Source organism: Canis lupus, chromosome 7, assembly GCF_011100685.1.
Source record: "Canis lupus familiaris isolate Mischka breed German Shepherd chromosome 7, alternate assembly UU_Cfam_GSD_1.0, whole genome shotgun sequence".
Taxonomy (NCBI): domain Eukaryota; kingdom Metazoa; phylum Chordata; class Mammalia; order Carnivora; family Canidae; genus Canis; species Canis lupus.
Genome location: NC_049228.1, coordinates 31,122,411 through 31,145,346, shown reverse-complemented (window position 1 = coordinate 31,145,346; position 22,936 = coordinate 31,122,411). Strand labels below are relative to the sequence as shown.

Genomic DNA, 22,936 nt, shown 5'->3' with positions numbered 1-22,936 from the left:
AGCACTGCTATGTCCATATTCCTGTTGGGGACCTTTTCATACTCAAAACCAAAATATGTCATGCAGGGGACACCTGGATGACTCAGTGGTTAGACATCTGCCTTTGGCTTAGGTCATGACCCCAGGGTCCTGGGATCAAGCCCCGCATCAGACTCCCCGCAGGAAGCCTGCTTCTCCCTCTGCCTGTGTCTCTGCCTCTCTGTCTGTGTCTCTCATGAATAAATAAATAAAATCTTAAAAAATATATATGGCATGCATATATATTTCTGAGTTCCTTCTAAAGAAGTGGCAAGACCATTTGTTCATGGAAATCCTCCCAGGGTTAACTGTGAATATTGTCATTATCGGTTTGAGGTGAGCATAGTGGTGATGGGTGTGTGCCAGCATGTGGCTCTGTTTCCCCTGCTTCTCTCTCCTGGTTTCTACTTACTCTCACATTTGTCAGCACTGGCAAGGGCAGGCAATCATTCCCTATTATTACCAACCATAAAGCACACAAAACTGAAGGCAGACCACTCCTGAGTCCCTGACCACTGGTTCTACCCAACAGCATACAGCCGTTCCAGGGTGGGGATTTATCATTTACCATTCAGAGTGACCCCAAAGGCTACCACTGTAAATATACGTATCTGACTATATTTTTAAAAGAAAGTGAACCTAAACACAAACAAAACAAACAATTTGCTGAAATCCAACTAACTAGAACTCTTACTTAATTAGGATTATAAACTACAAAGAAAAGAAAGAAGCAAAATGATAACAAAAAAGATAAAAATTATAGCTATTTATTGTGTCACTTCTGTGCACCAGGAAGTTATTTTATAACCTATTTGTACCCACCTGTGGGAAACCCTAAGGGTCATAGAGGTTTAAGTAACCTAGACAAGATGCTACTACTACTTGCAAGTGACAGAGTCAAAATTCAAACCCAGGTTCCATTTTCTAAAGAGCTATGCTGTGTTTATCTTGTTTTTGTTGCGGTGGTTTTTTTTGTTTTGTTTTGGTTTAGTTTTTGTATTTGAACCCTCAGTCATGTAGTGGGTAAGAATTTTACATCTATAGGGATAGTTATTAGTTGTTCACCAAATATTTTCAGATCTCCACCTTTTTGGGCACAGACTTCCTGACGTCAGCTGGTTGCACAAGGCCCTGTGACCCATTCCGGCCAATGAGTTGTGAGTGGAAGTACTAATTGTGGTGTGTGTCAACACCAGACCGGGACCTCTCAGAGCTCCCTTCCCTCTGTGAATGGCCCAGTTCCAGCTCCATCAGTATAGGTCCTAAAGCGAGAACAACATTGAGCCAACCCCCAGCAGGTAGATATGCTGTGTGCTGAAATTTGGGGATTGATATTGCAGCATAGTCTAGCCTACCCTAACTGAAACAACCTAGAAAGTACAAAATGTACCTTTATTTTCTCTTAACTGAACTCTATGATCAAGCCCTCACTTTTACCAACGTAGAAAATCTAGTCTTACTCACTCTACTCACTTTCTTTTTTTTTTTTAAGATTTTATTTATTTATTCATGAGAGACACACAGAGAGAGAGGCAGAGACACAGGCAGAGGGAGATCTACTCACTTTCAATGTAATGGTCAGCCATTTTTTGAGGGAGGAATACTTGGTAAACTCAAGGTTCTGCTCCCTGCCTTGTCCAGTGGGGAACAGGATAGTACATCTAAGTTCTAGGCAATGGAGGAAGTGAGAAGAGAGGCACAGGGGGACCCCTTTGCTCCACAGCTTCCATTCTGCAGGCCATCATGGCCGTGTGCCTTCCCTCTCAAGCTCTGTAGTGGATGGCCAGCACTGCCAAGGCCTGCGAACACCAGATGCACCACTCTGGCACCTCCTCATCCCAATCCAAGGCCTCTGGTATCTGTTAGCCTACTCACAGCATTTCTCCTTCCCCTATGGACCGCAAGGTCTTTAAGATGCTATGAATTAGTCCTCAGGTACTTCATTCAGCCCCAGGGACCACCGTTCCGGCACCAGGCCACATCGCAGGTGATGGCAGGAGATGTCTTTCCCTAAGAACCTCACCGCCTCCCAAGGCTAGTCCTTGGGTAGCAAGGCACAAGTGTCTGCTCATCTTGGGCCCCACCTCCCTGAATCTATCAGAGGTGTCTGTCCATTTGGTCCTACCCAGTTGCTGGGATTAAGCCCAAGGAGAGGGGTCCAGGGTGGTGGTCAGGATTCCAAACATTCTCACAGGGAAGTACCACAGTGACATCTCTGTCTCTCGCCTCCTGTTCTGGGACTGAAAGTTGTCTCTTCCATCCTGCTACTCACGGTGCTGGTTTGCAACACAAGAGGGACGCTATGCTGGCATGTGAATCAACACACTGTTCCCTTCATCGAGGAAGTCTGGCTACTAAAAAAAAAAAATAATAGTGCCAACTGAACTAAGTAGTGTTCACAGTGATAAAGTTGATTTACATTCTGTTATGAGCTCTTTATCTCAGTAATAAACAGTTCTCAGGAGGCAGCCGACTCTGTCGTACATTCCTACCTATTCTGTTTTGTGGATAAATGTTATGCCCAGCTTCCTTCCAGTTTGGCTTTTGATGTTCAAAGCCAGCCTCTGAAATTTAAAAAACCTTTCTACTCTCTGGTACCTTGCCTTTCAAGACTATTGTTTCAGCTGTGACTTTGAAACAACCTCATTCAACAATCCAACCGACTTCTTCGTTCCATTTTGTATCTGCCCTCATCCTGAGAATAGTTTTTAAAAAAATCATTGCCGGGAGACTGCTGAGGAAAAGCTAACATTGATACCTTTGTGCTATTTAGCTTTTTAATTGTATTTCCTGTTTCCCTGGTTAGAACACTGCATAATTCTTAAGGTAGAGACCTTAAATGGGAATTAATTCTCTAAGTATTCAGATTAATCAAAGTTTGCCTAGCTCTTGGTATAGATGATATTTTCTTTTACCAGTCATGTTGAATCTGTTCCCTTCTAACAATACACATAATCAAAAAGTTGTCTGATTAATGTGATGTTTAGCAAGAACCTGTAATAACATGAATAAATCCTTCTTATAACTTGAACTGAAAAATGTGTGTTATAATACGGGGTACACTGTGAGAATAACTTTAAAATCGACCCAAAAAAGACTAAGAAAAAACAATAGAAAAGTATTCATATGTATTCATACTTTTAACTTATATAATGCTCTTTAATAGAAAGAATAATTTTAATTTTTTTTTTAAAAAGTGACCGAATTTCCCAATTGACTTATAACTTGAGCAACACATTATTTTTGGTTACATTTTGTCTTCTATTGTTCCTTAGTTTATCTCCTCAGCTTCTTTTCCAAGAATCTTTTCTGCCAAATTTTAACAATCTTAGAAGGTAATGAAACCCTTCAGTTATGGTACATTATTACCATCATCAACCCATTTAAGACCCTTCCCCTCATCCCTGACCATCATTCCAGCCCAATCCCAAGGACCTGTTTTTGCCGCAGGCCTAGGAAGACACACCATGCACTTTGCTCACCCAGCACCGTGTTTCGAAGATTTGTCCCATCACCAAACACTTTCCATGTCCTATCTTGGACAGTTAATATGTCATCATTTGTGACTGGCTTCTTTCATTTAGCATAGTGTTTTCAAGGGTCATGCACAATGGGACATGTATTTTATTTCTTTTACCAGTCAAGCGATGCTCCACTGCGTTGATATCTAGTATTTTGTGTATCCCATTGGCCTCTACAAGGAAAAGCGTATCACTTCCAGAGCCTACACTATGGTCAGTTTGGAGATTGTTGTAATGTTTACTTTCTATCAAGTAATTCGAATAAATGATGTCTAATTTTTAGACAATTTAGGAATTTCAACAAGATGAAGGGGGAGAAAGAGACAAAAGGCTGGGGGGGGGGAGAGAAAATTTCTGTATTTTTCTATTCTTTGAGAAAAATGGAATTTTTTTTTTTCAAACCAGAAATGCTTTCCCACTTTCCCTCTGTGACCGCACGTCACGTGATGCTTTCCCCAGCCCTGAAAACAACACGCGGTGCTGTGGCAGCTGGGTGCTGAGATCCCAGCAAGTGCTGAATGAGGGATGGTGAAGAGATGAAGGCTGGCACCTGGTGCCCTCACTCCCTGCTCCCCGCCCCCCCCATACGGGTCTTTTCCTGGTGCCAGGGCTTGAGGAGGCAGCAGTGGGGAGGGTTGCAGGAGAGCTCTGGAGTTAAGCTTAATTACAAGTAAATACAATTTCTCTGGGACCGCTGGGAAAAGGCAGCAGATAAGATCAGTGAAAGTGCTCAGAGGGCCTTGGGAGGCAGCTCCTCTACAAATATGGGATTGGCTTTTATTGTTGCTGCTGTTAATAAAACAGATGTTCTCAAAACATTCCTCCAACCGCTGACAGGACTTGGAAATGGCTGTCCCTTTATTGGTTGCTGAAACCAAATAAAAATCAAATTAAAGTTTAATTTACCTCATAATTTTCTTCGTGGCAGTTCTGCTGGGCCAGCCGTGAGGCAGAGCCAACGTCCCCTCCTCCGTGGCATACATCACCTTCAGCCTGAAGCCCCCAGGGGTCACCTGCTCCTTCCCCCTCTGCCAGAGGCCCAGCGTGGGTGGTATGAGCAGCTGGCAGAAGGGCCACTGCTTAGGCCAAGATGAGAGAAGGCTGGAAGCTGCTGGATGATACCAGAGAGGACCTCCCTCCTCTTCTCCTCTTTTCCGTGGGGTCTCCATGGTAACGGGGGGGAAGCTGCTAGGTATTCCAGCTATGTGACCTGGGCCGGGCATATTCCCCAGGCTCCCGAGGGGTGCTGGGCGCAGAATCTGAGGCCCATGACCTCGTCCGCCATGTTCACTCCTACATTCCTTACACCCAGGACGGCGCCTGGGATAACCGGGGCTCCATGAACACTTCACATATCTGTTCAGTGTTCTGTTCAACTACTCCACTAATGCATGAAAGAAGAAATGAAGTCATTCTCCAGCTCTTTCCTTTTTAAATTGTCTCCATTCTTTCCTCTTCTTCCTACGTTCCTTATGTTTTTTTCCCTACAACATATGAATAGTCTAGGACTTCCAGGGCACCATTCCAACTCTGGCCGATGATTCCACACATCCTGGGAGTTAACCCCTTGCCACCAGCCGTAAACTCCGAGCTGGGCTCTGCATCAAGTGCTCTACAAATGCAAGCCAGTGATGTCTTCGTGTAAATCAGACAAGACACAAAGCCGAGGAGGTGATCACGATGGAAGCAGGTGCTGACACAGTCTTCAAGGTCAAGTGCCCCAAGGAAAACCATGGCAGTGACGCAAGAACCTCAGCGGTAAAACCCAGGCAGGGCTTCAGGGCTTCAAATCCCCCTCAGAGGTAAGGCCTGTCAGCCCCTCAGCTGGTCAGGTACCATTTCTGGGCCTGCATGGGGACTGGACCCCCCAGGGATGAGAGTGACCAGAAGACTGATGCACGGGGGCCTGCAGGCTAGCAGGGAGGACACGGGGAAAGATGTTGTCACCCTAAAATGTGAAGAGGGCTTCAGCAGAGACACAGTGTAGACAGGGTGCTGGCGGGATTCTCGGTGGGAGTAACACAGGATGGAGTAGGTTTGGTGGAGTGAAGATGAGATCAGGAGGGGCCAGAATAGGATGGAGAGAGGGTGTTTCTTGGTCATCCTTCATCTCAGTACCGTCTGAGGTGGGGACCGCCTCCACCAGGCATTTCCCTCCTGTCTTGGAGACACTCCAATGGATGAATTCAAGCAACATTGATCTTTGCACATACGACTGGAAGTTTCTCTTAAAGAGAACTAATCATGGCATATCTTCTGGCACAAGTTTAAAGAGAAGAGGATGTGGAAATGACGCCGTTGTTAAGAGAGATACTTTTCTTTCTTTTAGAGAATGTAATGCATTTTCTGAAACCGTACGCCAGCTAGACAACTTACGTTTCCTCTATCACAGAAGTAGCTGAGCAGTTAAGCATTCTGATTTCAGTTCATGAACCAGGAAATCTGTCACGGCAGATCCTGGTGAGTCTTCAGTTTGGCTGCTGACGGATACAGAAATGTGCTCTCTGCAGTCCTTTCCTCTCATCCCCTGTTCTGCTTCCCATACTCCTCAGAGCTGGCAATAGATGCTGTTGACAGTTGGCAGAAGGTAGCCGCATGCTTGGAGAGCTGAAGTTTGCTCCACAGGCAGCCCCAGAGACAGGGAAGGGCTTTTTCAGCACCATGTTGGGGTCACATGGTGGCTACATGTGCTCTGAGTGTCACTCAATGAGGCATATTTTCTTTCTATTCTTCTCCCCCACCTTTTAAAAATTTTAGCATTTCCTGGACAAGATCAGGCTAGTGCTAAAAAAAAAAAAAAAAAATTCAGGCTAGTGCTAGGTAAGGCTGATGTTAAGTGAAGGAGAAAATCAGGGAAGGAAATGGAAGAGGAAACGTGGGAGGGAGAGGTTGGGGAAAGGGGAGGAGGTAGAGGGTGAGGAAACTGGAGAAGCAGAGTTAAAAGAAAGGGTAGACAACAATAGTACTGACTTTCTAGCATTGTCATGAGGGCTTACCTCAGGGCCTTTGCAATTGTTGCCTCCACCAGGAGCTCCCTCTCCTCAATGTTGTCACTTTCTCAACTCACTTCAAATGAAGTGAGGGGCACCTAGGTGGCTCAGTCGGTTAAGTGTCTGCCTTCAGCTCAGGTCATGATCTGGGGGTCCTGGGATCCAGCCCTGCGTCGGGCTCCCAACTTAGCAGGGAGTCTACTTCTCCCTTTCCCCACTGCTCCTGCTGTCTCTCTCTCTTGCTATTTCTGTCTCTCTCTTTCTCTCAAATAAATAAATAAAGATCTTAAAAAAAAAAAAGTCATCTCATGATGAGGCTGTCTTGATCTCCCTATAGTCCCCTCCCTGTTATCACTCTAATTGCTTAACTGGTTCTTTTTTCTTCAAAGCAATTATCATCACCTGCCTTATGATGTTTTTTGGTTTGTTTTTCTTCCTTCAAAGAAATGTAAACTTCATCAACACGGAATTTCTCCCTCTTTTTTTGAATTACTATAAATTTTTTATCTAACTTTAAGAAAACAAGGAGTCCTAAGCGTTCCAAAACTACTCTGCAGAAATAAGAGCAATATCCTATAGCAACATTTTAATAGGAATATTTCACATAACTAATATAAACATCTGAAACACTTTGTGCTATTTTTTTTTTATTTGTCAGTGATTAACTCAGCACTGTCTAGGACATTTGTATGTCTTGGGAATTATTGAAGTATACGGTCTACCATTTTCTTTCTTTTTTTCTCTCTTTTTTTTAAACTAAGGTATATTGGCATATAACATTGTACATTCAGGTGTACAACATAATGATTTATTTGTATACATTGCAAAATGATCCCCACAATTACTGTAGTTAATCTATCACCATATATAGTCACAAACATTTTTTTTCCTGTGATGAAAATTTTAAGATCTACTGTATTGGCAACTTTTTAAAAAAAAAGATTCTATTTATTTATCTGAAGGAGAAAGAGCATGTATGAGAGAAAGAGCATGAGTAGGGGGAGGAACAGAGGAAGAAGGAGAAGCAGACTCCCCACTGAGCCCAACTCAGGGCTCAATCCCAGGACCCTGAGATCATGACCTGAGCTGAAGGCCAACGCTTAATGGACTGAGCCACCCAGTGCCCCATTAGTAACTTTCAAATATGCAATATAATATTATTAACTATAGTCACCACATACATTACATTCCTATAACTTATTTATTTTATAACTGGAAATTTGTACCTTTTGACTCTTTCATCCATTTCTTTTTTTTTTTTTTAAGATTTTATTTATTTATTCATGAAGGACACAGAGAGGCAGAGACAGAGGCAGAGGGAGAAGCAGGCTCCATGCAGGGAGCCTGACGTGGGACTCGATACCAGGTCTCCAGGATCATGCCCTGGGCCGAAGGCAACGCTAAACCGCTGAGCCACCCAGAGATTCCCCCTTTCATCCATTTCACTCCCCTATCCCCACCCCATTCTCTGGCAACCATCAATCTGTTCTCTGTATCTGAGGTTTTTTGTTTGTTTTTAGATTCCACATATAAGTGAGATCATAGGTATTTGTCTTTTTTTGTTTGACTTATTTCACTTAGTGTAGTACTCTCAAGGTTGAGCCATGTTGTCACATAGAGCAGGATTTCATTCTTTCTATAGCTGAATAATATTCCATTATAGATAAAATAATATATAATACACACAAAATATTTATGTTATATATATATTTATCACAATTTCTTTATCTATTCATCCATCAATTGATACTTTGTTTCCACATCTTGGCTATTGTAAATAATGCTGCAATAAACATGGGGGTGCAGATCATCTTCTCAAGCTAGTGTTCTTTTCTTCAGATAAATACTCAAGGTTTTGGCACCAAAAAAAAAAAAAGATAAATACCCAAAAGGGGAAATGCTTTATATGGTAGCATATGGTAATTCTATTTTTAACTTTCTTTTTAAGACTTCATTTATTTATTTGAGAGAGAGAGAGAGCATAAGCAGGGGGAGGGGCAGAGGCAGAGGGAAAAGCAGGCTCCTCACTGAGCGGGGAACCCAACTAGGGGTTCAACCCCAGGACCCTGAGATTACTCCCTGAGCCAAAGGCAGACACTCAACCATTAAGCCACGAAGGTGCCCCTATTTTTAACTTTTTGAGGAAGCTCTGTACTGTCTTCCACAATGCACCAGTTTGCATTTCCACCAATAGTGCACAAGGGTTCCCTTTTCTGCACATCTTTGCTAACACTTGCTATTTCTTCTTTTCTATACTAGCCTTTCTAATAGATGTGAAGTGATAACTCACTGTGGTTTTGATTTGCCTTTCTCTGATGATGAGTGGTGTTGAGCACCTTTTCATGTACTCATTGTGCTATCTGTAGGTCTTCTTTGGAAAAATGCCAATTCAGATCTTCTGCCCAATTTTAAATCAGATTGTTTGTTTTTTTTGCTATTGAATTGTATGTTTTTTTATATTTTGGGGGATATCTGATTTGTAAATATCTTCTCAGTATTTTGCCTTATAGTTTTGTTGATGGTCTTCTTTACTGTGCAGAAGCTTTTTAGTTTGATGTAGTCCCACTTGTTTATTTTTGCTTTTATTGCCTTTACTTTTGGTGCCTTTATTTTATTGCCTTTTATTTTATTTGCCTTTATTCAAAAATTGAAAATTGATGTTAAGGAGCTTACTGCCTGTTTTCATCTAGGAGTTTTATGGTTTTGGGTGCTGCATTCAAGTCTTTAATCCATTTTGAGTTAATTTTTGTGTACAGTGTAAGAAAGTGGTCCAGTTTCATTCTTTTGCATGTGGCTGTCAACTTTCCCCAGCATCATTTATTGAAGAGACTGTCTACACTGGGAAGTTTTCAATTTCATTTCTTGCTTTATCCCAAGCATCTAGAATAGTGTCTTGTACATAGTTGATGTTCAATAAGTATTTGTTGAATGAATCAATAAGTCTAGGGACTCCTTAAGAAAATAAAATAAAGCCGTCCTCCTTCCCCATCCAATCTCACAATGTCTCTAAGGAGAAAGGGAATTTTGATGTAAAATCTTTATCTCCTGGAGAGAAATTGTTTTATTTGCTTATAGTTTGAAACTTACCCTCCTTTTCATAATTTTTTCCTAACAGCACCCCAACCCCCAACAGAGAGAGTCGAAGATAGAGAAAATTTATGGATGAGGTGCATGCGCCATTAAAGGAGTCCTGTCTTTCATGGCCATCCTTTGGGACAAACGTTGTGTCTACAAGGCAAGGACACTGATGATTCCTTACCACCTCCCGGAAGAGGATGGGGAAAACCCAGTCACAAAGGGAAGAGCATGATGAGAGACAGAGCTCACATCACAGAGATCCTAGGGGATGCTATTTTTTCTCTTCTTTCTAAAGTCTCTGTAAAAAAGCTCCAGACTTTTGTTTCTGAGTTGTGACCACTTTAAAGAATGTAAAATCCGAGCTAAAGTGGCTGCCACATGATTTCACCTCTGGCTGCTGGTGTGAGACACAGGGGTGGGGCTCTGGGGGTTGACATCTGACTCTCAGCCTTGGGGAAGAATGTGGTTAGAAAGAAGGGGTCTCTGATGTGATGCTGCTGCCAGTGGAGTTTGGGGCTTTGTGCCGTAACTAGAAGCAATTCAGGCAGGAAAGGCTGGAGGAACTGATGAAAAGGAACAGCAGGCAGAAGTGGAGGGAGATGCAAGGCTGTGGAAAAAGGAGAAAATAAACAGAGGTGACTCACGCTATCTCTAATCCATGCCAAGCTCCCCTGCTCCCCTGTGTACAGGGACCAGGGGAAATCTTCAACTTAGTTTCTGGTCAGTGTAGGCCAAAAATCTACACTTGCAGTAACTCTTCATCATTTCATAAAGCTTTCTGCTCAGAGCATCTTAGTTGGTCTAATGAATTTGTAAAGGTATAAAGAATTTGTGTGATTTTTTCCCCCAGGCTCCTAGCATGGAGCTTCTAACATCCTCGGGATTTCCTGAATGATAGAAGTACCTCTGTTATTCGTGAGTCCTGTCTATCACTATGCTATCATGAAGTTAACGAGGTGACTCATTTGTGGGACCCTAAATAGCTTCAGAATGGGAGCTGGTCACCAGGAAGACTGACCGTATGATTAGAGGGTCTTTAGTTGGCTCTTTGAGCTAGCTCTGGCTCCAGGGAAAGAAGGAAGACTGGTGATTGAGTTTAACTATGGGGCCAATGATTTAATCAATTATGCCTATGTAATAAAACTCTGGATGCCAAAGCTCAGTGGAACTTTCTGACTGGTGAACACTTTGATGTGCTGGACATGATGCACCCTCACTCCATGAGAAGACTGCCCAGGACCCTCCCAGACCTCATATGTGTCTCTTCATTTGGCTGTTCCTGATCTGTATGTATTTTTTTAATAATAAAAGTGTACTCATAGTCTAGCTCTTTCCTGAGTTCTTCAGTTGTTCTAGCAAACTATCAAACTACAGTGGTCATGAGAACTCCTAAATTTATAGACAACCAGCCAGAGGGCAGGTGGTCTGGGGACCCCCTGAACTTGTGGCTGGTACATGAAGTGGGAGCAGTCTTGGGGGACTATGCTAGCTCTGGGAAGTTAGCGCCAGTCTATTTATTATCTATTACCTATAATATATCTGTATTTAAATAACAATGCACATATCTAAACATACGTACCAAGTAAATTTCTTATTCCTGACCATAAGCCCCACAGCAAAAACATATACCTCCTCAAAAAGGGGTTGTGTATGTGGGGCAACCAGGGGTACATGGGATAAAATACAAAGTGGAGGCTCAAATTGTTTGGGTTTTTTTTTTTTTATGAGACAGAAGGGCAGGTGATATCTATTTCAAATACCTCAATGTGTATTTAGGTGCTAGAGGTAGGTAAGAAGATGCAGTGAACAGTCCTAGGAAAATCACCCATGCCCTGTCCACAGAAGAGAATCATAGCTACTCCAGAGAGAATGCCAAATTTGTAGGGAAAATGGATGAATCTTATTATTAGTTAGTTTTTCATCTCCAGGGCTGCAATTCAGCATGGTTGTGCACAATTTCATGTCCAGCCCCAGCTTCCAAGAATCCCTTTGCACATTCCATCCCATCTTAGCCGCAGCCTGGCCCCATTCTCATCAGGGCCTCTCACCAGCCTCTCCTTAATTCCCCCTCCTCATCTCCCCCTCCTCCCTTCCTTCTGGAGCTGTAGCAGCAGCAGCTAGCTTTCTATGCCTTTAATTGGGGCTGTGAGGTGGAGGATGTGACAGGAAGGATTATATTCTGAAAGTCTTTTGAGCTTCAACATGGACTAGGATGACTGGTCTCCAAAAAGGGACAAGGTTCCAGAGAGGATCCAGATCTGAAATCAAGGTGCAGAGGCTTTTGCAAACTGGGTTCCAGCCCCAGGAAAGAGGGAAGAAGAGGGAGGGGAGTGCTGGCCCCTTGGGAAGACTGGGTCTGGGGATAATTAATGCAATTACCCCTTTGGAATTTAGCTTAGGAGATGGAAGAAACAGACCAGAGATGACAAGCTTGAATATTCTCATTTTAGTTTGTTTCCAATCCTCTGCTGCTTAAGGAGAGGAAGGAAGGAGGAAGAGGTGGAAAGACACTAAGCAAGTGTGTGAGGTGGCAAGGAGGGTGGCCACCTGTTCTCATCTGATCCTGCGGGTTAACACTGGCCCTTGGGCAAGAGTGGGTGCTAATTGTGATCTCCCAGAGGCCTGACTGTGGTTAAAATGCATGGCTATGGGGCAAGGTCTGGGTGGCAGGGAGAGCAGGGAAGCCAACCTACTTCTCTCCACAGCCAGCCAGACAGCCAGGCAGTCATGACACAGGAGCTCATGATCTCTCTCCTCACTTGAGAGATTGGTCCCTGGCTTGAGGAGGCCCAGAAACTGGGAGAAGAGCTGGATTCATTGTATCAGTGGGTGAACAGCTTCCTGCTGTCATCTCTGACCCTCAGAGCAATACTGCCTGGGCTTTTCTCAAGGTTCCAGAACAGTGGGAGCCTGAACCTGGCAATGCTCAGTGCACCTCACAAACTAGCTTGAGATGAACACTGTAGGATGCTCATATGTTAGAGGCTTTCCCCCTTTCTGGTATCTCTCAGTTAAGAGACCCACACATACCAAGCTTGAGGTTACTCTCTCAGGAGATGGTGTAAGCATGAATTCTAAGCTGGGAAAAATCTCACAAGCTTGCAGATGAGTTTGAATGCTTCTCCCTGCTTCTTCCAATTCGTTCCTTTGTTAAGAGGATAAAATCAGCAGTAAAGCCAATAAAATCTGGATGTTTGCAGACTCATCCATAAACAGCGATGCAGTAGCGTTGAATGGCCATTAGCACTCACTGGGAATGCCCACTCGCAGTTTGGAAAGGACCCTCCCTTCATTTTCCCACCTCCGCAGCCCAAGAAGGATGGCTTTTGGCAGCCAGCTACCAGTCCCTGGTTTAAAGGCAGAGTCTCTGGGTCCAAACCACCTGTTCTGATCTGATCCTGTGAGCAGCCACGTGCAGGAACGTGGGCTGGCTGAAGATACTGCTGCTCAGTGTTCCTCCGTCTGTGTGTTTGCACAGCCTGGGGCAGGACTGCAGGAGCTCCAGCTCTCTTCCCTGCATTTACCATCCCAAATATACATCAGATTTCTTTTCCATCCCCAGGAATCCTCCACTAATCTACAGCTGTGGAAGGCAGTTTGAATTTAACTTGGAATATGGACTATCTGTAGCTGCATCAGCCAGGACAGGCTGGATTGTGCTGTGATAATAAACAACTCTAAAATCTCAAGGCTGACAACCATGAAGATTTACTTCTTGTTCAAGCATCACATCCATCTTGGATCAGCTGTGTTGAGCTCTATGTTGCTTTCACTCTAAGACCTGAACTGGTGAAGCAATCTTCTTGTGGGGCATAGCTGGCATCATGATAAAGAGAAAAGAGACCATGGCAAACGCAGGCTGGCTTTGAATGACTCCGTACTGTGTGAAACAACCCACATCACTCATGTGTATTAACTACCTATGGCAGCATAACGAATCACTCCAAAAAAAAAAAAAAAATAGTGGCCCATGTATTAATAACTGTATTATCTCAGTTTCTGTGGTTCAGGAGTTCGAACAGTGCGGTTCTCTCGGTGTCTCTTATGAGAGTCCAAGCTGGGGTTGCATCATCCAAAGACTTGTCTAGAGCTGAAGACTGTCTTCCAAGGTGGTTACTCTCAAGGCTATAGAGTCGTCTCCACATGCATCTCTTCCTGGGGCTGCTTTAGTGTCCTCACAGGACAGTGGATGACCTTTACCAGACCGAGTGATCCTACAGAGAAAGGCAAAAGCTGCCAGGCCTTTCAGAGCCTCACCTTTGAACTCATGCATTTTGCCACAACCCCTGACTCCGTGAAGACGGGGATTCCACAAGACCACAGATAACAGAAGGTGAGATCAGTCGGGGCCATATGACTACCTCGCTCACATTGCTTTTGCCAAGTTGTCTTGGAGCCAAGTTTGGCATCAGTGAAATGGCCACATGTATCCGCCTTTGGAGGGAACTGGAATATTTAGCAAGCTGAAATAGCATCTGCCATAGTGGCTCATAGACTAAGTTTCACCTTCTCTGTAAGACATCACTAACCCTGGCAGCTTTGTTTCTCCTGCTACTGCTTCTCAAAGTTCTTGCCTCTTCAATAGCATGGCCTAATCCCGCTTCACTGGGCTTAGGGACCACTTTCAGGAGAGCCATGGAAATGTAAAACCAAAAGTCCTCAGTGGGATGAAGAAGGCTAGAGATCACTGGAGTGATGACTCTTATGTCTTTTTCTGTAAGCCAAGGCTTTGGGAAGGTATGCTAAAGTCAGCTAGGTCTGCACAGAACAGTGGGAAATTATGGCAGAGCCTTGAGGTAGATCTGAGAGCTAGACATAGGCTCAAGTCAGACTTCCCTGTGCTGGCCAAAAGCAGGCAGGCGGGGCTCTCGTGGCCCAGGGCAAGAAAAAACAAATCAAACACAAGAAGAACAGAGCAGCAGAGCCAGGTGGATGTAGGTCTTGAGGAGGATGGTAAGTGCCATGCTCATGTATTATGTCAGGAAGTGAGGAGTGGAGGGTGGGGGTGGGGGTGGGGGTCAAGGACCAGAGTCATAGCACCAAAGAGCCCTCAGTTCTGAGAGAACTTCCTGTCTCAGACCTTAGAATAATATTGCTCTTGATTTTATCTTCTAGACATGTCCTATTTACATTCAGTACAAAACCAAGAGTGGGGTTTCTACAGTTATTATAATATTGAGTTCTGTGATTTTTATTACAATACAAAGCTCTGTCTTTGGTGGGTGCTCAATAAATGCCTATTGACTATCAATAATCTCTATCAATTTTCAAAACAAAATATATTGGAAAATGCAACACATTTTCAGGGATCGAGGTCCTGAATTTTGAGTCTCCCTCACCAGCCAAAATTAATGATCTCACCAATGAAAGGGAACGTAGGGAAGCAAATTAGAGTTATTCCCCGCCCCCCCCTCAGAATCAGGGAAGGTTTGGCTGCTTTGATCAACAGAGCATGGTGGAAGCGATACTGTGCCCAAGTGGGTCTGGCCATTAGGAGAACTGACACTTCTGTCTGCCCTAAGCTGCTGTGTCTGACTCTGGAGAGACACTGTGGAAAAGCCCTGAGAAGACACAGGAGAGGAGGAGGCCCAGCTGAGCCCATCCTTCCAACTGCCCCCACCCAGCTGCCAGGGTAATGACAAAGCTGTCTTGCATCCTACAGAAAAGCCCAACTGCTACCTGAATCCTACCAAGTGACCTTCTTCAACCACATGACACACAAACACACCACAGACCCCCCACTTTGACTGAGCCCACAGACTCCAGGTGAGCATATCAGAAAACACATGTTTATTTATGTGTCAGAAATCACATTCACATTTCAAGTTTCTCACCTACAAAGCTCTTAGAGTGCTTTAAATAAGAGGCCTGCAATTGCCAAGTATCCTTACTGTTATCAGCCCCAAGCTCCACCCACAAATCCCATTACAAAAAAGCTGTACGGAAATTCTGTTTCAGCGATAATGTTTAACTGCTTACCACTCTGTCATCAAAGAAAATTAGAGGAGCCAGTTGCAGGCCAGTAGAGTGTAATTCTCACATGGGATTTAACCAAGTGGTTCCAGGATCTCCTGCCCTCAACCTACTCTCCTATTCAAGAAAGGATAAAAAGGGTCAAGATGCAAAACTTTTCAATTATAACATAATATAATGTAACTTGGAAGCTGGCATCTCCTAGAAATCCTTTTTAAATAGCTAAGCACTGGTGTGGTCCATACTTGACGGTGGTCTCATGGTGGTACCCCCAAACTCTGATGGCCAGACCAGCATTGGGCTGGCTGCCTCAACAGCACCCAGGGAGCTTATAATACAGCTTCCAGGCTCTCCCTCTGGTGACTGATTCTGTAGGTCTGGCGTGGGGTCAGGGTGAAACCAAAGCATTAATGGGACTGATTAAAGCTACAAGCTAATGAGCACAGCTGCATCTTTTTACCCTTCTTTCCTTTGGCTTTCAATTTTCCTGCCTCTCCTTTGGGGAGATGGATTTGAAGCTTGCCTTCCCGTTTCCTCGTCTAGCTGCCTCTAAAACTCTTTCCTTGCTACAGGTGATGTCTCAGTTGATTCTCTTTGCTGTGCATCAGGCATACAAACTTGGGTTTGGTTACAAAAAGATGTGGATTTTTCCAAAAGCTCCCAGGTGATATTGACGCACAGCCAAGTCTGGCAACCACTAGATGAACATCAGTTTAATTCAATAAATCAGGATCCGCCTGACATATACCAAACCAACTGACACATAGAAGAGTCAATACTAGTTACACGAATGCTGAGTGATAATACTGCCCTTTGGGGAAAAGATAACAGACACCTACAACTTTATCAGTGATTGCGTGTATTTAACAGAAGCTTCAGTAAAAAAAAGGTGCTTTATTATAAAGAAACAGGACCTTACCGAACCCCAGATTGAGAAGCAATGGACTGGAATAAAAAACCAGAAAGCTGTCAGGAACCAGTGTGTCTTTCTACAACATTAAAAAACAAAACCAAACCCTCTGCTTTTGCCATTGTTCCCCTTGTTTCTCTGAAGTCTGGCTATCTCTACTCCGGATGCACAGACCAAACACAGCAACCACGGCCCCTGTCCTGCTTCCCACATACTGGCCAGAGCAAGCTCACAGGGCAAACTGGTGGTCTCTATGAGTTACAGCCAGCAACTAGGTTTGTCATGGACAACACAACTTTTTAAACGTAAAATCATTTCAACATTGTGAGATTTCATTTTTTTTAAGATTTTATTTATTTATTCATGAGAATGCACAGAGAGGAGAGAGAGAGAGGCAGAGACGCAGGCAGAGGGAGAAGCAGGCTCCATGCACCGGGAGCCCGACGCGGGATTCCATCCCGGGTCTCCAGGATCGCACCCTGGGCCAAAGGCAGGCGCCAAACCACTGCGCCACCCAGGGATCCCCATTGTGAGATTTCATATAAAAACCTGAATTGAGGACTTCTATAACATCGGAAAACCTGGCAAACTAGGCTCACATGTGACAGCATCTGGCTGGAGCTGAATAACAGCCAGCCCTTTGCATGGAGCACCAGCCCTCCAGCCTCCTGGCTCTCGCTCAGGATTGCACCTGCCCTCATCTGTCCCAGCTGCTGTCCCAAGAATGCAATAGATTGGCATCTTACACACTGCACACTGACTTCTAACAATTCTGGAGAAGTTATAGAAAATCTGAGATGAGGGTGCCAGACTGGTTGAGTTCTGCTGAGAGCCTTCTTCCTGGAAGAAAGGAGAGGAAGAGAGAGGATGCACGTTTTCTCATGTTCCTTCTTACAAGGGCACTAATCTGTTCACCAGGACCATGCCCTCATGATCCAATTATTTCCCACAGGTCTCACCTCCAAATACCATCACACTGCAGACTGGAGTTTCAACATAAGAATTTGGGGGGACACAAACATTCAATTCATAGCAGGGTCGCTGAGCCCAAGATCACACACAGGTCAGGTGAAAATTGTGCTCAGAAGTCATGTTGTTGCTTTCCTTACACCTGGCCAGCATCATTCACTACATTACCTGTTTGATCTTTACGGGCATTTGAATTTGCAACCCCTGTGACTTTTCTAAGTGTATATTCTAAACTCTCAGAAGCATTAGACTGATCCAGCATGACCACATATCTGCACCCTGGTCCAAACAATTTGGCCACAGGAGTCATGTGACACTCAGCGGGACCTGCGGGAGCAACAGTTCTGAGAAAAAGTTGAGAGCAAGTTCTGCAAGAAGACAGGAGGGGGTTGGAGGGAAAGTGATTATGGATTTTTTTAAATTTTTTATTTTGTAGGGAGACAGTGGGGAAGGACAAAGGGAGAAGGAGAGAGGGAATCTTAAGCAGCCTCCCTGCTCAGTGCAGAGCCCGATGTAGGGCTCCATCTCACGACACTGAGATCATGACCCGAGCCTAAATCAAGAGTCAGACACTTAACTGACTGAGTCACCCAGGCGCCCCATTAATGATCCTTGTATACAGGATTCATGCACTTACCCTTCCATATTTTATCTCACTTCTCTTATGACCAGAGAATAGGCATTTGCAAGGTCAACAGAGTTTAAGGATGCAACTGGGTTGGTAGACGGTGAGGAGCTCTGGGTGAAGGTTTGTTGTTAATTCCACACACTAAGAATAGTGCCGGATCCATAGACAGGCCCTATACACATGTGAATGAGGAAATCAATGAACTGAGCCCCTGCCATATACTGAAGAGCTGTGGTTCTTGGCTAGGAGTGCCCTTGGAATTATTTGGAAAGCTTTTAACAGTGCAGACTCCCTGGCCACATCTTAGAGCTATTGAAATAAAGTTTCCAGAGATAGGGCTAAAGAGTCTACATTTTTTAAAAAGCATCCCAAGGGGGTACGGATGAGCAGAGGTTATTAAAAAAAAAAAAAAAGGAAAAACTCTAAGATCTTTCCTGATGTCTCAGATTGTTTTCTAAATTCCATAAAATAACTAAAGAAGCAGAGGAAGGGAGATAGAGGAGGAACAAGATAAACAGAAAAAATTGAAAAACAAGATAGAGAAAACAAGTTTTCAAGCTTTTCAAGCAAGCATTTCTAACAGTGTTTACTGAGCACAAGCTACATTAGCACCGACTGGATTTTAAATCTCTCTGAAAACACACTCTACATTAACTAACTGGAATTTAAAGAAAAACATTAGGGACACCTGTATAGCTCAGTGGTGGCACATCTGCCTTTGATTCAGGTTGTGACCCTGGGGTTGTGGGGTCGAGTCCTACATCGGGCTCCCCATAGGGAGCCTGCTTCTCCCTCTGCCTGTGTCTCTGCCTCTCCCTGTGTCTCTTATGAGTAAATTTTAAAAATAAAGTCCTTAAAGAAAAACTTTTTTTAAAAGGTTTTATTTATTTATTCATGAGAGACACACAGAGAGAGAGAGAGAGAGGCAGAGACACAGGCAGAGGGAGAAGCAGGCTCCATGCAGGAAGCATGATGTTGGACTCGATCCCGAGACTCCAGGTCCACACCCTGGGCTGAAGGCAGGCGCTTAAACCGCTGAACCGCCCAGGCTGCCCTAAAGAAAAACTTTTAAAAAATTAATAGGTGCTGAGGATTCAGGAGCGCCCTTCCATGAGCACTGGGTGTCGTATGGAAGGGCTGAATCACTATATGGTACACCTAGAACTAATAGCACACCATATGTTAACTAACTGGAATTTGAATAAAAATTTTAAAAATAAATAAATAAAGCTCTCTGAAAACAATTTCTCCTATTCCCATTGCGGAAAATCAAGCAGGCACTTTATAATTTGTAAGATGTTTACTCTCAGTGAATGCTTGGCTATACTGTGAGAACGTCTAAATGGTCTACCAGATTCTGTGTTGTTTGGTCTCAAAGGAATAAATTTTGCCCTAAATAAATTATAGAGAAAATAAAGCTTGAAATAAGTGTGAATGGGCATTAAGGCTAAAAATTAATCTGCCCGAGGTTGGCCAGCTGTGGTTTGATCAGAGACCTAGAAACCGCCTGCTCTGGCATCAGCCTTGGTGTCCTGGAGGCAGAGCGGGGTTTCCAATGATGCTGCCGAGCTGCAGTGAGGCCGTGCTGCTCACGTGAACCCTGGCGCCTGGCTGCCAAAAGGTCACTGGCATTTTCAGGCGTGGCCTGGGCAGATGGTCAGGCTTTGCTTTCATTACGACAAGAATGTGAGGACTGTCAGCACTGGACATCGAGAAGGCTTTGCCTCACTGTGGTGATCTTTTCCCCACGTCCCAGATGGTTGGTGATTCCGGGCTCAGGCAGGAAGCTCATGGGATGCTGAGAATGGGAATCGTGGGCACAGGGTCCCAGATTTTTGTGCAGGAACCTGACAACAGAAACAAGCTGGGGGGTGGCAGTGCAAACAGGACTCTAAAGGATCTAAGCCAGGGACGCCTGGGTGGCTCAGTGGTTGAGCATCTGCCCTCAGCTCAGGTCGTGATCCCGGGATTGATTCCTGCATTGGGCTCCCCATGGGAAGCCTGCTTCTCCCTCTGCCTATGTCTCTGCCTCTCTTTCTGTGTCTCTCATGAATAAATAAGTAAAATCTTTAAAAAATAAATAAATAAAGGATCAAAACCAGTGACCTAAGAACTCAGGGAATGAACTTACCATCTTCTTTGTTCTCATGTTGTATGTAAGTGTGAGCTGGCTGGAACCTTATACCCAGCATTTGTGTTAAAAAAGCATCCACATTTATATGTGTAAGTGGTTGCTTCCTTATGCATACGAAATCTCTGGAAAGACACGCAAAACATAGGTGATAATAGTTGTTTGCGGGGAAGGAAACTGGGTAGCTGCCAGGTTTACTTTCTTCTCCATCCTAGTGTGACTCTTGCATGTTCTGTCAAACAATAATTTTTTCACCTATTCAACAAGTTCTGTGACAGTTAAACATTGTAGCCATGGGGAGAACGTACATGTTGACGGGAACTCAGAGTTGGTACCAAGCACTGAGAACCCTACATTCTAAAGAAAACCCCTGACCCTGGGGAACAGACCACTTCCTCAGGCTCAGCAGACTGGCCCTACCAACCCCACACCTACCACCAGCATCCCTGTCCTCCAGGTTTGATAGGAGAGAGAGAGAGAGAGTCGTTGGAGCACAGGCCACTGTTCATCCTTCTGTTCGGTGGGTGTAAGCTGGCTAGCTCACCAGTCTCCTGGGGCTGGCTCCAGCTACCAGGACACCTCTAGCTACTTCAGATCAGGCTTTGTCGTGCTGAGGTGGCTTCTGGTATCAGTGGTCTGCATCCACTCAGCCCCTAGAAGGGCTAAAGACACTGACCTTCCGCAGGTTGGAAAGAATTTGTAATTTGTTTTTTTGGTTTGTTTTTTTTTTTTAGAATTTGTAATTTGACTGAAGCTCTCACCCCGAAATTAGGGAACCTGGTAGAGGCCTGCTGGTTTGGGTACCTGTTGGGTTTGTTTTTTTTTTTTAAGATTTTATTTATTTATTCATGAGAGACACACAGAGAGGCAGAGACACAGGCAGAGGGAGAAGTAGGCTCCCTGCAGGGAGCCCAATGCAGGACTCAATCCCAGGACCTCAGGATCATGCCCTGAGCTGAAGGCTGACGCTCAACCACTAAGTCACCCAGGTGCCCCAGTACCTGTTGGTTTAACATACATTAGCAGTAAAATCCATAGACTGGGGCAACTTGGCAATTCAGCATTGTCTGTGCATCACTTAAGTATGAGCTTTGATTAAAGGATCTTCACAAACATTGACACTGCCAGCATCCAGGGAGCTAGGGAGAAGCAGCCAACCAGAGCTAGTTGCTATCATCAGTCTGGAGGGGGAAGAATCAACCACTCAATCACCCAACCAACCAAACACATGAAAAAGAGAATATTTCAAATACTGATTTGTACAATCTGTGGAGTAGTATGAGAATTGATTGATATAACCCATTATACTCAAAACCATCACTGAAGGAATTGTGCATATGAAAATATATAAAATGATTAGTTTCATTTATGTTGACTATGAATTTGTTTCGGAGAGTCAGATATACTGGGAGAAATTCATGCCCTAGTGCCTGCTGGGCCACTGGAAATATACTGGATGGATTACACTTTGTCCTTGAATGTATTTCTCTTGTTACTAGATCCTGTTACCACAATTATCTCAAAAAGAACACCGTACCTCCAGCTTGTGGCCCACTAAGACCATTAGGCCTTTCTCTTATACCATGTCTGCTTTCCATAAGGGGGAGGATGCTTCTTTGTCCAATCAACATTTTCCTCCCCCGTTTTAAAAGGTAATATTGCCTTCAAGCCTTCACAAACAACCCTATTCAATCTGTCCTCTGAAAAAGTAATGAACGTACCAAAAGTCCATCATCTAAATTGTTGATGAAGATATTAGATGCCTAGAATTAAGTTCTGCAAGACAGTCCTTAACACTATATGCTTTCATTGGCTTCACATCAGCTGGGTGCCATCTAACATACTCTACGCACTAATTCCAAACCAGTGGGTCATGAATTTGGGGAGTTTGGGAAGAAAGCTGCATGGGCAAAGAGTTACCCCTAGGTTTCTGTGAATCTCTCATTGTTTGTAGATGTTTGTAAATAGTGCTTCATGCATAGGTGTATTTCTGCTTTTAAAATGTACCTGAAAGAGGCAGCCCCGATGGCACAGCGGTTTGGCGCCGCCTGCAGCCTGGGGTATGATCCTGGGGTCCCAGGATGGAGTCCCACATTGGGCTCCCTGCATGGAGCCTGCTTCTCCCTCTGCCTGTGTCTCTGCTTCTTTCTGTGTCTATGAATAAATAAATAAAATATTTTTAAAAGTAAAAAATAAATAAAATGTACCTGAAGGATATTAAGAATACTAATTCACAAATCCATTTGAAATTGTGACTAAATTCATATGAGATTTTGGTCATTATGCATTTATCAATTGATGTCCTATAGTATATTTGCTGTTTTGTAGAAATCCTCGAGCAATAGTGTATATGTCCCCAACTATCCACTACAATTTTGTTTATAATATCCCCAAAGTTGGAAATAACCTGGCTATAGATTAGTTAAGTAAATTATAGTATATAATATAATGGTATACCATTCAACTACTAAAAATGATTGTATTTATATTTATTTACACAAAAAATGTCTTAGGAGCAGGCGGCCCAGTAGGATAAGCGTCTGCCTTTGGCTCAGGTCATGATCCTGGGATCCTAGTAGCAAGCCCTGCACTGGGCTCCCTGCTCAGTGGGAAGTCTTCTCCCACTGCCCCTCTCCCTGCTTGTGCTCTTTCTATATATACCCTCAAATAAATGAATAAAATCTTAAAAAAAAGAAAAGAAAAGAAAAAAGAAAAGAG

At 43.9% G+C, this 22,936-nt stretch overlaps 1 long non-coding RNA gene across 1 annotated transcript in view; it reads right to left on the bottom strand.

Moving 5' to 3' along the window:
• Positions 1–22,936, bottom strand: part of LOC106559032 — a 71,910-nt gene that overhangs the window by 2,401 nt on the left and 46,573 nt on the right. The window contains exon 3 of the long non-coding RNA XR_005362149.1: positions 4,446–6,323. This is a non-coding gene — a long non-coding RNA (uncharacterized LOC106559032). The remainder of the gene's footprint in view (positions 1–4,445; positions 6,324–22,936) is intronic.